Source organism: Podarcis melisellensis (genome assembly GCF_964234715.1).
Source record: "Podarcis melisellensis genome assembly, chromosome: 7".
NCBI lineage: Eukaryota > Metazoa > Chordata > Lepidosauria > Squamata > Lacertidae > Podarcis > Podarcis melisellensis.
In genome coordinates this window covers 29,366,805-29,381,559 of record NC_138539.1, presented here as the reverse complement: position 1 = coordinate 29,381,559, position 14,755 = coordinate 29,366,805, and the positions used below count along the sequence as shown (strand labels likewise).

General features: G+C 40.9%; 1 protein-coding gene across 5 annotated transcripts in view; it reads right to left on the bottom strand.

Moving 5' to 3' along the window:
* The window catches only part of PAG1 (phosphoprotein membrane anchor with glycosphingolipid microdomains 1), a 96,414-nt gene that overhangs the window by 68,490 nt on the left and 13,169 nt on the right, over positions 1–14,755 (bottom strand). The gene's annotated exons all lie outside the window — the stretch shown is intronic.

Here is a 14,755-nt window from a genome sequence, read left to right as displayed (position 1 = left end):
CTGTATTTGCAATTTCCCATTTGCAAAAGAAGAAAAGAAAAGAAAGTACATGTGTGGACATTTCCACTGCATTGCAAAGAACAGTTTACAGTATAGTAATAAGATGAACAATGTAATTAAAATGAAGTCATAACTGTTACTATATCATACTACCCACATATGCTGAAGTGGAAAATAACTAGTAAAGGTAAAGGGACCCCGACAGTTAAGTCCAGTCACAAACGACTCTGGGGTTGCAGTGCTCATCTCACTTTACAGGCCAAGGGAGCCAGCGTTTGTCCACAGAGAGTTTTTCCGGGTTATGTGGCCAGCACGACTAAGCCGCTTCTGGTGAAGCCAGAGCAGCGCACGGAAACGCTGTTTACTTTCCCGCCAGAGCAGAACCTACTTATCTACCTGTACTCTGATGTGCTTTCAAACTGCTAGGTTGGCAGGAGCTGGGACCGAATAAAGGGAGATCACCCCGTCATGGGGCCTCGAACCGCCGACCTTCCGACTGCAAGTCCAAGTGGCACAGTGGTTTAAACCACAGCGCCACCCGCGTCCCGCTTGGAAAATAACTACATTACAACAGATAAACAATCAATTGTTCTACTACAGGTAGTATCCACATATGTAGTCATTTATATATCTTTCAGATATCGTTGGCACATCAGGAATTCTAAGCCATAACCAAAGACTTACACTCACAAATGCATGTAGTGACAGCATTGGAATAGCACTTTCCAAAGGCTGCTCTCCGAACAATCAAATGTAAAGCTGTGCAGATAAATTCCATTAGACAAAAATAAGGAAGACGTTTTCAGCCTAGCTAACAGTGGTGGAAAGTAATCATGCCTATATGGTTTTAAATAAGGGGTGAAAGTGTGCTGTTACCATTGCAATGACACTGGACAAACATAAATAAGTAAATTCTTGAAGAGTTACTATGCTTCAGTTTACATTTTTTAAATAATATTTTTTTACAAATGTCAACAAGAGTAATACAGTTTAGACAGTGTTTAAAATATCCAGGGTGATGGATAGGCTATGATTTAAAAATTTAAAACCCCTTTGATTAATCAATTAATAGTATTTACAAACAAGGTATCGCACACTATTCTGCTTTTTGAACCAAACAGGCAGCTTACAGCATTGGCTTGGATCCTGACTTAGTCATGCTTAGTCTGTTCTAAACATGACTATGTCTGGATCCAATCCACTGCAGTTGCTGCCATTGTTAACTCACCTCTCTCCATATGAACTGCTCCAAGCTCTGAAAACATCATCTGATACCCTTCTTTCTTTCCCCCTGTCCACAAGAGCTCCAGAGGGTTGCAACATGAGGCCTTTTCTGTTGTGGCTCCCATTTGTGGAATGTTTTCCCCAGGGAGGCCCACCTAATGCCTTCATTACGTATCCTTAGTTGCAGGGGGGTTGTTCTTTTGTTTGTTGTTATGGGATGTATATTTGGGTTTTTATATTGTAAATTGCCTTGTGATCCTTAAATTCAGCTGTTTTAAGAGCAAATTTAGTACGGTAGGGGGCTAGGATGTACAAATAGATCAACACGGATTGCATTACTCCCCTTGTGGAATGTTTGATCCAGCACTGTAAAGCCCTTAACTACCCTCCAATATATGAAAATATTCTGCACCAATCTTTTAGAATATTAATTCTATTTTCTACTAGTTACCACTTACTTAAGGAGATGTGGCATCTTCAAGTCTGAAGTCTAATATTGTTATCGAAATGCTGGATAATTTGAAGAGCTGGGGACCCCTGCTCATTCAAATGAATAATGTGATGCTAATGTCATCACCCATGCATTCTGTCAGGAGTAACTATGCAACAAGCACGCTGCGCTAAAATCCTACTGCATAACACAAGTTTTCACTCATTTTATGCATGCACACATGAAACATTTACATCCATAAGATATCTTAATGATCCTCTCCTCCTCCTCTTCTCTGTATTGTCCAAAGGAAGAGATCTATTTAATGAAATGCATGAAGTCATCTTTCTGTGTTTAATTTCAAATCCCAGAGCACTGTTATCTCGGTAGTTCATTTTCATGAACTAATTATTCTTTAATAACTCTTCAAGCATGTATTTACAATAAATTAAGCTTGAAATAGAAAAGACTAATATAGATAAAGTCGTTATCAACCATGCTAGTATACGAGTTTTGTTTCTTCTTCTCTGTATCCTGCCCTGAAGCCTAACATTCTTCCATGTATATCCAAAGCCATATATAAGATTTCTGCGTGACAATGAAGACAAATAAAATGTGCCATTTGATGCATGCCAAATGGAGGAAGCAAACTTTCAGATTGTCCTGTGACCATTCAATGTACAATTGTACCTTGGTTGTCGAATGCCTTGGTACTCAGACGTTTTGGCTCCCGAAGGCCGCAAACCCAGAAGTGAGTGTCCCAGTTTGCGAATGTTTTTTGGAAGCCAAACATCCAAAGCAGCTTCCAATTTAGTGCAGGAAGTTCCTGAAGACAATTGGAAGCCGTGCCGGAAGTCGAACAATGCCGGACGTTTGACAACCAAGGTACCACTATAGTTTGCATACTGTGTTTTATAAGAGTTTTGAGGAAGGAGGGACATGGCTGATGCCACCCCAGTTCCAGCGATCATGCATTCAGGAAGATGTAGCCATGGGAAGCTAATAAGTTAAAATGGAAGTTCAGAACAATGCTATTTACAACTTGTTCCTAACTCCCACCCCTAGCATTTCTCTTTGAGAGATACAGGGTCAAATTCTAATTTCCCACCCCCAGGGCAAAATCATATGCCCTATCTTTGCACCCATGTGCGAGAAAGCATATTGGGAAGCAGACGAAAAGGCAGGAGGGTCTAAGTAGCACCTCCTACCATACTGTGGGGAGGGGGGATGTGGAATGGCTCCCAGTTGCAAAAATCAAGCCCTATACATTATCCTCTCAGCTTACCCAGGCTCAGTTCAGTAATTAGTAATATAATAAGATAATCATAACTAATGTGTGTCTGGGGTAGAGACAACACAGGTAAACTATGATGTGTGGGTCTGCTGCCAAGCAATCTGATTTATTCATAGGATGGAGGCAGCCCCTTCTTTTGCAATTGCAAATGTACCTATCAGTGGGGGCAGTGGAGATGTCAGCGCAAGATGTGTTCTTGTTACCAAGTACTATAGAGGAAATAAGGCTGTCACTGTCTTGCTACAGTCAAGAAAGCAGTATTCAAATTTCTAAGTGGGGATAGAGCAGAGAAAATTACTGTAATCAGGAAGAGAGGAGATAATGGTTAGAATATAAGTTTTAAGTAGGCAAATGTCTGAACTAAACTTGGATTAAGGCAATTTTTCAAGTGCTAATGGAAAGAGATTTCCACATTCTCCACATGAAAGATTCTATTTGTAAGGAAAAATTGCTGCTGAAAGAGCTGCATTTGTATACTTTATAGCAGTCACAGGGTGATCAGTGAGAATACGTTTGAGGAAGGATGCAGAAATCATCAGTTTCCATCAATTAGTAGAGCACAGAGTATTAAACGAATAAATGAATGCTGCAGATAAGTACAGCTTAGCAGTTCAGAAAATACATGTGTTAATAAGAATTATACTTAATTCTCAGCAAGCAAATACACTTAATGCTGTAACTGGCTATAAATTAAATGATCTCTAAATAAATTCCTTTTGCTATTACTAATTTTTTTATTTTACCACTGATTTTCTACCAAACTGCTGCTTCCACCGCATAACACATGACAAGCTAAAAGTACATTTTGTGAGCGGAAACATTTTCGCTGACTGTTAAGGTCCTGATTTTTATCAAGGGCTTAGCTATACAGATCAACCAGCATCAATGGAGACTGTGAAAGTATGTCTGGAGCAGCGTATCTGGACTCTGCTAACTCCCATGCCGCTGCAATAACATTCAAAGGAGACCTCAGACATGTACTAATCAGAGCACAGATACTAGTACATCTAATTGCACATGGATGGGCAACAATCATGCAAACCTATATGTGGGTATGTCGTACAAACAGGCACCATGATAGCACTCTGAAGAAACTACTCAAGATGGTTAACAATATATTCTGCATACCTTGATGCATCTTGCAGAATGACCAAGTCCTCAAAAACACTTCTGCTTACATGGTGTACAGTCAGTAGACACTGTGCTAATAGTGTGAATATATGCACAGACATTAGCGTGAAATGAAATATTCTTATGGTCAAGAGAAGTACTCAGCATGCATACTGAAAATGTGTTTAGGCTGACTGAACGACGACGGAGAAAGTTTAAAAATTTGATTTGCAGAAAACAATTTCCCCCCTTAAGGGGGTCATGAACACGATTATCCTATTAGAAATAAAAGAGAAGCTGTCTCAGAAACTGAGAGGGGGATGGGAAACTCTTGCTTCACCTGAATACCAATAAGAAAAACGAGCTAAAAATGTTACAATTCAAGCTTTAATAATAGCTGGTTCTTTCTCCAAATGAATGAATGATTGCAGAAGGGAGTGTATGTTTAGAGTGAAGCAGGTAGGGAGGCTTGCCTGCACAGATTTCTTGGGGTTCTGGAATAAACCTTCTACAATGTTATCTGGATTACAGATTTACACCTCTGTAAAAGCCTCTCAGGCATCTGTTCTGTCTTATGAATAAATAATATGGTGCCCTGGAAAGCATTGATCTAATGGGGGAAATCAATGTGTGTCTGGCATGTGATAGACTTTCATTCAGCTGAAGTCTGTCTAAAATTTATAGACCAATTTTAATGACAAAACAAGAAAAAAACCCAACACTTTAAAAGGGATGCTTTAAAAGCCTGCTGCTGGGGCTGCGCTATCTGCAAGAATAATTATTATTTTCAAAGTGAATAGATACACTGATTGCAGAGTAGTCTGTGAATAACTGGTGGATAGATTTCTAATACTTAGCACAGAGTAAGTGATAGTAAATGGATAGTAAATTCTCTTGACTCTTGGATTTGTTTCAGCGAACATCAATGTAATAAGCTGATTGTCACTGCATATGGCTCGGATGAAAACTAAATCTGCCAGCTAATGCTAAAATGGTGTAATTTTTCAGTGAAAGGTCTGTCCCTTCAATAAAGTGAAACAAGCCCACCTGAGATGGCAGAAAGTGAAGGGTATCAGATTCATATTTTTAAATATATATATATATATTTAAACTTACATGTACTTCAGCGTTTCTAAAATTCTTCACCAGCAGCAAATACTGCCTCTTTCAAGATGGCTCTCTGGATGCCACTATATTATGCTTGCAAGCATCATCTTAGGAAATGAATTACCCAATTATCTTTCTCCCTTCCTTCCACATGCTGCACATACAGGTGTTGTGTTAATGATGCAGCACCTGGAACAGCCTTCCAGATGCATCTCTTCTTGCCAATCTCGACGGCTATTCTAACAGCACAAGCACTGACTCTGGCAGAGAGGGATAAAGAGATGGGCTTTAACTAGGCAGCACACATGTGTGCAACTAAAGCTGGAGCAAGGTTGTAAATGAATATGGCAATGGTAGTGGGTAAGGGGGAGGGGGAGAGATGTGCTTGCGAGAACATGTGGCAGAACTACTTCTAATGCATGCACCATAGCAACTCTTTAGAGCAAGAGTGGAGAACCTGTGGCCCTCTAGATATTGCACTAGAATTCCCATCATCCATGGCTGTTAGCAATGCTGGCTGGGGCTAATGAGCGATATATAACATGATCACTAAGATTGCACTAAGTGCAATCTTTCCAAAGAACAGGTAAAACACAAAGCACAGAAACAGTCCTATGATTACAACTAGAACATGTCACAGTACTCCCATCCCAAAATATATGTACTGCCATAGAGCTCCCTGACAAGCGCCTCTAACGTAAAGCCTTACACCCTAGAAAAAAAGTGTTATCAAGAAGCAGGCAGAAAACAGCCGCTGACATGCTACAGCAGCTCAGGCAAACAGACTGTAAGAGATCGGGGAGATTTTTTTCCATTACTGAAGCAGTTCTGCTGATGTGGCAATGATTGCTTAGATCTACTTGGCAAGATCAGGCAACTGATATGATAACACGTGAGACTTGTTTCTAAACAAAGAAAACTGAATGATTACAACGGGACAAACTTTTCCATCGTGTCCAGAACTTAGATGTTGACGTTATTAGCCAGAGCCTGACCCCAGACCAACTAACAACTGGGAATGGCTGGACCTTATTTCCAGGGGGTGGATCCTGATCTGCTGGACCCAGTCCAGGAGGTACCGCCTCCAAAGTGGAAGCACCAAAGGGGAGCCACTTCAGGACGCTGACTCAAAGGCCACCCTTCCAACATTTTTGCTGGGATTGGATGTTTTGAGGTTTGCCTGGATTTGTGTTTTATTGGAGGGGGCGTGGAATATCTGGAGACAGGCTTTGGTAGGTTATCCCCTGCTCTGATTGAGTATATGGCAGGCATCCCCAACCTGCAGCCCTCCAGATGTTTTGCCTACAACTCCCATGGTCCCTAGCTAACAGGACCAGTGGTCAGGGATGATGGGAATTGTAGTCCAAAACATCTGGAGAGCCGAAGGCCTGGGATATGGGATCAAATGGGGGAAGCTGGTGGGTCTGAATTAGTGTGGTCATGAATAGGGGAGTATTGATAGAAAGTAGTCCAGGAAAGGGACCCTGGCTCAGATGGTTAATGTCTATATGCCATGTTTCAAAGTTTCTCCCACTCTCGGGTTTACTGGCTGCCCTACCAGTCTCTGGGTGCCGCTTTTGAATTCCAGGTTAATGCAGAATAACATATCTCTTACTGATGATTTAACTGAGGCTGTGGAAGCTAACCTGGCATGTATAATCAAGATGTGAGTGGAGAAGACAGTAGCTGCCTACATCCATAATCCAACCTGCCTCCAATGCCCTATCATTCCTCACCTATGTGGCATCCCGACATCTTAGGGACAGGCACAGAACAATCCCTGTTGTCTTCTCTCAACCAACTTCAGAACCTCTTTATTAAGTCCCAGCCACCACCTTAAAGGCAAAACCTGTAAAAATAAAATCAATGCACATTGACCTTTCGTGTGTGGAGGGGAAGCTGTCATGCTGTGCTCACTGTATATAAGAGACACAAGTACTGTACCAACAAATTTGATTTTCAGCCATTTCATATATTTTGAATAATGAAGTACACACATCTTTTCAAAATCTGGTCATTTCTTCTTTTCCCCACTTCCAGACAGATGCTATTGCAGCTTCGCCCCATAACAACTTCCTTCCTGCCTTGCTATTTACTCCTCCTTCACGTTTATTGAAAGATGTGAAGTACAAGGCAATTTCTCTACAGCTATGTGTCACTTTGATAAAGGTGGCTGGTTTCAACCAGCTCCGAAGTCAGAACCCAATATCTATATCACAAAATGAAATGATCTTTGCCATTCTTACACTCAGCACATTTCACTGAAATCCTGCCCAAAATCTCAACAGAAAATAAGAGGCATTCATTTCTTCTTGGTTGTAATGCGATTTCTGTTAAGCTCCTTGTGGGAGACAAAAAAGCTCCTTTCATCAACAATGCTTTTTAGTTTCTGATAACAAAACCATGCGCTAATTTCATTTTTTTTCAATTAGCAAACCAAGAGCTTTACTTGAGCCTCAGATCAAAACCCAGAGAAAAGCGTAGGTCGTGGTCTCCTCCATGGGTAAATGATGTACTAATGCAGAGGTCAACACCTTTCTATATTTCTCCCCAGAGGAAGGGGGGGAACATGATTAAAATGCAAATGCAGAATATTGATACCCCTAGGACTAATGTTTGCTAGCTAAACACGTTAATTGTTTAAATGTGATGCAAATAGTGAAAGTACTGAGGAATACTGAGTGGTAAGGAAATGACCTCATCCACATATCCTTACCCTGTTCTTCTCTAACTCTCATACCAAGGGTGGCTAACCTGACACCATCCAGGACATTGGGAAGAGAGGAGTGTCTGAAATCCCCTCAGACCCATATTAATACTTGTGTGATTCTTTCAATTTAAGCTTTTTTTGTGGAAATGTGTTCTATTGTTTCCAATGTGACACCATGTAATACTTGTGAAGATCAAGACAACTATGGAACAACTTTGCATGGAACAACTTTGAGCTACTCCACCAAAACGTTTTGCTCAGTACCGTGCTGCACTGCATACTGTTTTTGATTATAACTGGTCAGACTTTTTGACCTGATTTATGATGTGTGTGATATGTCCAATTTCTTGCAAGCACATGTATCATTTTCATTGCACTACCACCAAAATATTTAGGATTAAAGTGTTTGTGAAAGGGCTTGGTGGTGGTGTTCAAAGGCTGATGTTAAGCTTTCGTGGTGTTTTTTCTTTCTTTCTTTCCTTCTTTCTTTCTTTCTTTTTAGTGTAAGTTAACACAGCACATGAAGGAATATTAAATCATAAGATAGGTTCGATAAAAGCCACAGGTAATTTTGTTGCTGCATTTAATTGCTCAGAATAGGAGCCTCCATAAATTGTAAATGTCTATATAACAGACCCCCAGGTTGACCTCCAGAGAAAGTAAAAAAGCAATTATATAAATAATCACAGAGCAGTCTCTGTAAGTTGTTGTGATGTTGAAATTGATCTATAATACTGAAAAATGTTTCTTCCTGGCAAGAGAATGGGAGGTTCTTACAAACCTTGTCACGTGAATTAGTAGAAATGGGGAAAGTGGGAGTGGGAAAGAAGAAGGGGAGAAACAGTAAGTCATTTTTTTTTCAAAATCCAAATCAAGGCAATACCTTTATTAGGTCAACCAAGATATAACACAATAGTGGGTAAGCGTTCAAGTTCTCTAGGAGCCAAGCAGTCTGCATCTGATCAAGATGGAATGTAGAAGAGCCGCAGCACTTAATGGAGTCTCATTTAAATGTAAGTTGTATCGCCCCACATTCCATCCTGAGACTCCATCAGTGAAGTTTTTTTCTCCCACAAGGTTTTTTTTAATAATCATCCAAAAACTAAGCACCTTTAAAGTCCTAGTGATTTCAATAGAAAATATTTAAGGGCAAGTGTAGCCTTCCTTTAGAAATCAATGGAATTTTATAGTGCCCTCCATGTTTTTAGAAAACAAAAACTCCCTAGCTTGCATTAGCACAAGTTCATAAAACTTGCAATTAATGCACCTTCTGTATTGATGAAATATAGTACTCTAGACAGATTGGAGTGTTATCTTCAGTCCCATATGAAAATTACATTTCTCTTCTACTTACATTTGCTATGCACTGCAATAAAACATGAACAACTCTGCAAAATTAAATCAAATTTTAAAATAAACCCACTTGAAATGGTTCCAAATAGTGTAGATGGAACAGGCTCAGCCTTCCCTGTGAAAAGGGCTACAAATAGACTACCCTCCTAGAGGCTCTAGTACTTAGCTCAGCATCTGGGGTGAGGGATGAGTCCTGCTTTCAACTCTGGCCCAGGTTAAAGCTGATTGTAAAGTTCTAATATTTCATCGGAATCAGGACAGCCCCATACTGTCACATTAATGCATTCTGGGCTTTTCCAGAGAGTATCCATATTTTTGGTTATACAATATTGCATGTCAAGGTCCCATGACCATCCCGTTCCTTGAGGATTACATAACTAGAGAGTACACAGTACGCTGGGTTTATGGGATCAAATAAGGCCACAACTTTATTGGTTAAAGATACGTAGGCTTTGGCCATAGGCCATAGGATAAGCCACTGCATATTTCATTCCAGCCCATCTACTGGCAGTATCTCTAAGGGTGAACCCATCTGACGGGGAACGCCCTATGACCTATGTCAAATTGGGGCATCCCCCAGGTGGTTCCTATCAGAGAGGTGGAATGGCCCTGGCCCCTATCTGGGACAGGAGCCAGTCCTCATGGATCCTTTCAACAGGATACCCTTACCCATGGAGGGGAATGTGAAGGCTACAACCTCCCCTCCACTCAAGATCTCAGCTTACCCAATGCCTATCCACCAATCGAGCCGTCAGCAGCTTGCCGCTCATTGGGCAGTTGACCCGCACCCAGGGGAACGCCCAGAAGGCCCTGCCACCATTGGTCAATTTGGCAGCGGGGAATGAATTGGCCTAAAATACGCAAGAGCAGCTATGGGCCTGCTTACAAAGCTGCCTGTCGGGGAAGGGCAAATGGAACTGCCCTTCATCTGAGGATCACAGGATGGTTTAGTGTTAGGAATGAGAGTGGTCAATTACAGCACACAGGTTTCTTCTAAGTCCATCGGGTATAGGCTCCCGCACGTCAGATACAGCATTAGAACTCCGTTCTGGTGACACTATCTAAATAAGACATCCCGAATGCTTTCAAGCCCAATTCAAAGTGCTGGCTTTGACTCACCAAAACTCTTTATGGCTCAGAACCCCAATATCTTCTGAACACCACTCCCAGTATAAGAACTAAGGGTCAAGTTGGTTCATACTGGGAGTGGTGTTCGGAAGATATTGGGGTTCTGAGCCATAAAGAGTTTGGTGAGTCTAAGGCCCTTCTCCAGGTCCCTTCTTTGAGGGAAGCTTGGAGGGGGACTCTTTAGTTGTGGCTCCTCATCTGTGGAATGTTTTTGCACTGAAGTCCTCTGGCACCTTCACTGACATCTTTCTGGCACCAGGTAAAAGCCTATTTCTCCCCCTCTCCCCCGTCAAGCTTTTGATGGACCGAGACAATTATTTTTGCAGACAGTATGGTACCAAAACTCCCTAATGCTGTCATTGGAGGCAGGTTGATTTACAGTGTATACTTTTATGAATTTTCTGTATTACAATGCTAATATTACAAGGTATCTGTGTTTCCTTTTCAGTTTTTAAGTATGTTGTAAGTTGCTTGGAGACCTCTGCATGACCAAGCAACTAGCAAGTCTAATAAATAATAATAACCCCGACTTGATCTATGTAATAGGAAAATTTTCAAGTACTGCTTCAATTCTGCAATATGTCAGAATAAACAGGGGAAGTGTGTCTGTGTTTAGATCTTTAATGGCATCTATTCTGATCACATCCTAGGAGACAGATGAGGCTTCGGAAGTACAGGTTCTGCTCTTTCAGTGAGCTTTGAAAGCACAGCAGCTCTTCAGCTAGACTCATCTTACATGTGTATATTATATTTTAACAATTCTCTCTTTTATACTGAGATTACCACTGGTTTAAAGAACCATGGTTTTTAATCACTCACTGAGATGCTTTTCCTATCAACATTTCCTTCAGGATCTCTCCCACCCCACCCCCCATTATTTTAAATAACTTAAGTGAAGAAGCAGTAAATCCTTCTAAACAATAGCATCTCAACAGGACATGCATCTTTTATTCCAACATCTAGTTTCTATGGTCTAGGAATTGCATTATAAAATAGAGCAATACTGCCAACACCACAACTGATTACCTTATATTTCCTTACCATGAGACATGTATATACAGATCAGTTCTCTGTTTGTAGCTGAAAAAGCATACTTAGTAACAATTATTCGCGTGGAGTGTGAGACCACATAAGTGCATATATTGGGGATGTGTGACACAAATGCTATGCTATTTTATTAAGGAAGCACAGATTGCTTTTGCCCTTTTGTATCAACATATTGGGGGCAGGGGAAGGTGGATCACATCTAAACAGCAAAGAAAACCTGGCATGAGTGTTTTGATTAGAGCTGGGGAAGTCAGCTGTTTCACACATATCAACATCATCACCTGCCATTCTGAAAGGAATAGGTGTTTGAGCAATAGCTCACTGTAATTATTTCAGGCCTTTTACATTCAGAGGCGTCTCATAACTCCTCCTAGAGTGACTCTCCATCTGTTGCAAAACAGATCACACAGAACTAATATAAAAACTCCTGAGCCAGATGGGAGCACCATGAACATTCCCCTTCTACTGTTTGTTGCTTAGATGTAGTTCAAACACATATCTTAGATGCGTATTAAACTGCCATTTTGTGCTTTTCCCTCCAGCAAATATAAAAGGCAAGACATTGGAGACAAGTCATTCCAGTACATTCCAAAGAGCTAAAAAAAAACCCTGCAAATTTTTAACTTAACAAGCAGTTTCTGACATACACGAAAGATCACTTGTGTTGTTTCAGTAGGACTCACGCGTCCTTGCTCTACAATATTTTGGCTCAAGAAAAACAATTCCTCCATGAAAATGACAGGATTTTCTTAAACCTCCCCTTTAAGCAAAATCATACATGAGTGATTTGAACGCAGAAAGTACACCACTCTCTTTTGGAAAACTTGCTTGGAGTCAGAAATAACTTCCTTTCCTTTCCATACACCAGATTACAGACAGAATTAAGAACAGTACATCATTAAATATTTTCACAGTATCCCACATCCATTGGGCAGCTACAGGGTAACTACACCCTAGAACTTTGACTGTCACATCAGTAGAAGTGTCATTAGGTAAAGGGACCCCTGACAGTTAAGTCCATTCGCGAACAACTCTGGGGTTGCGGTGCTCATCTCGCTTTACAGGCCAAGGGAGCCGGCGTTTGTCCACCTCCGCAGGCAGATTTTCTGGGTCATGTGGCCAGCATCACTAAGCCACTTCTGGCGAAGCCAGAGCAGCGCAGGAAATGCCATTTACCAGTACCTATTTATCTACTTGCACTGCGTGCTTTTGAACTGCTAGGTTGGCAGGAGCTGGGACCAAACAACGGGAGCTCACCCCATCGCGGGGCCTCGAACCGCCGACCTTTTGATCGGCAAGTCCAAGTGGCACAGTGGTTTAAACCACCACACCACCCACGTCCCTTAGAAGTGCCTTTACTTCATTATATACCAGGCTTCACCAAAGTAGGGCCTTCCAAATGTTTTCCCATCAGCACCAGCCGGTTTGTTCTTATTTGCCCTTCCTCCACTACTAATCACAGCTACAAAAGCCACTTTCTGCTAAAATAATATGCTAGGGGGTCAGCTACATGTAACTCTGATCCCTAGACACCTGCACTACAAATGAGCACAACAGAAGAATGATGCCCCTTATATTTATCAACTGAATGAACTCAAGAAGACACAACATTTAGGAGATATTGCAACCCTCAGGCTGGTAGTTGTTACTACTTTTTAATCCTCCTGACAGAGTCCCCATTCCTCCCCCATACCTTCTCAAACTAATGGATGAGGGAAAGCTGTTTGGCATTGTGAAACAGAATCCGCATTAAAATTCTCTGAAAATGAAATGTGGCAACACACAATATTCCCATTAGACCAGTTTTGGATTTAACAGATAAGCTACTCCATGTAATCAGCAGGGATGGATGCAATATACCATTGCTCTAGTTTTTCATGGTATAGAAATAATAAAAACAGTTGCTAGAATGTTAAGAAAGAAAGAAAAACACCACAATGTAACAGATTAATGCATCATCAACCAGAAAGAGTAGGAAAAACAAAGTTGCTTTAGCAAAATCAAGTTGCTTAGCTCACAGGCAATTTCTTTAAGGCATCACAAGAATAAAATGAACTATATCCCCAGCTACATAAAGCTTAGCAAAAGCAAATGGACAAATATGGCAAAAGAATGCAGCAACAGCAAAAGGAATGAAGTTGGACAGTAAGTGAATATTTACATTTCATCCAGGAATGATACATGGAGCACCCCAACTACCATGTGTCAGGGAACATAAAATACACCATCTATTATTGATAACATTTCATTCCTAAGCTATCTATAGTTGTCTCAGCTGTGCTGAGGTAAAGCTAGCTTGAATTATTATCTGTTACAAAGGAGCAGCGATAGCTTTATAAATGTTTCTCAATGCAGCTTATCTGACTTGCATCACTATAACAGACTCTTACAGAGACAAAGCTACTCTATAATTTCTGTCTTTCTGAGACCTAGAAAGTAGTCATTAAAATAGCTGACTTGGCAATTGTGTGTGTGGGGGGGGGGGAATCCAGGAATGTTTGCATTTTATCACCAGTATAAGATGTGTCTCATCAAAACACTGTCATCATCACATAGAACACATAAGGATTCCGGGACACAGTGGAATTTTTTGGCATGCACTGAGAGCAGCCATTTTACCACTGAATGTTGTTCTGTCGCACAAACTTGTGTTGCTCTTATGTTTGCTGTAAATATACTATCGCCATGAAAGGCCAAAAAAGCATTGAAAATTATAATTAGGATTTCACCTAACAAAGGTAGGGTTAAAGAGAGGGAGGAAATTATGCTTAAATGTGAAAGTGTTTAAGTTACATATGTGTACACAGAGAGAAAAATGTACAGTGGTACCGCAGGTTAAGTACTTAATTCGTTCCGGAGGTCTGTACTTAACCTGAAACTGTTCTTAACCTGAAGACCACTTTAGCTAATGGGGCCTCCCGCTGCTGCTGCGCCGCCGGAGCCCAATTTCTGTTCTCATCCTGAAGCAAAGTTCTTAACCTGAAGCACCATTTCTGGGTTAGCAGAGTCTGTAACCTGAAGCGTATGTAACCCGAGGTACCACTGAAAGTACAGATGAGGAGAGAGAGAGAGAAGAGAGGAGGAGGAGGAAGAGGAGAAGCCCTCACTTGAGTACTTACAGAACTATGTAAATCTTACAAAAACTGCACTTGAAAACACTATGCTGAATGCTAAGATAAAGTTTCTGTGATACCTATTTAAATAACAGAATGAAAAATCACTGCAACCTTTCCAGCACTTTGCACATGTTTGGGAGCAAATACAAAAGTTCTGACTATCCCAGGAGCTATGGAGATATTTTGTTCCTAGATTAGATTGTCAGCATGATATTTCATTCCTAGGGCAGATTTCT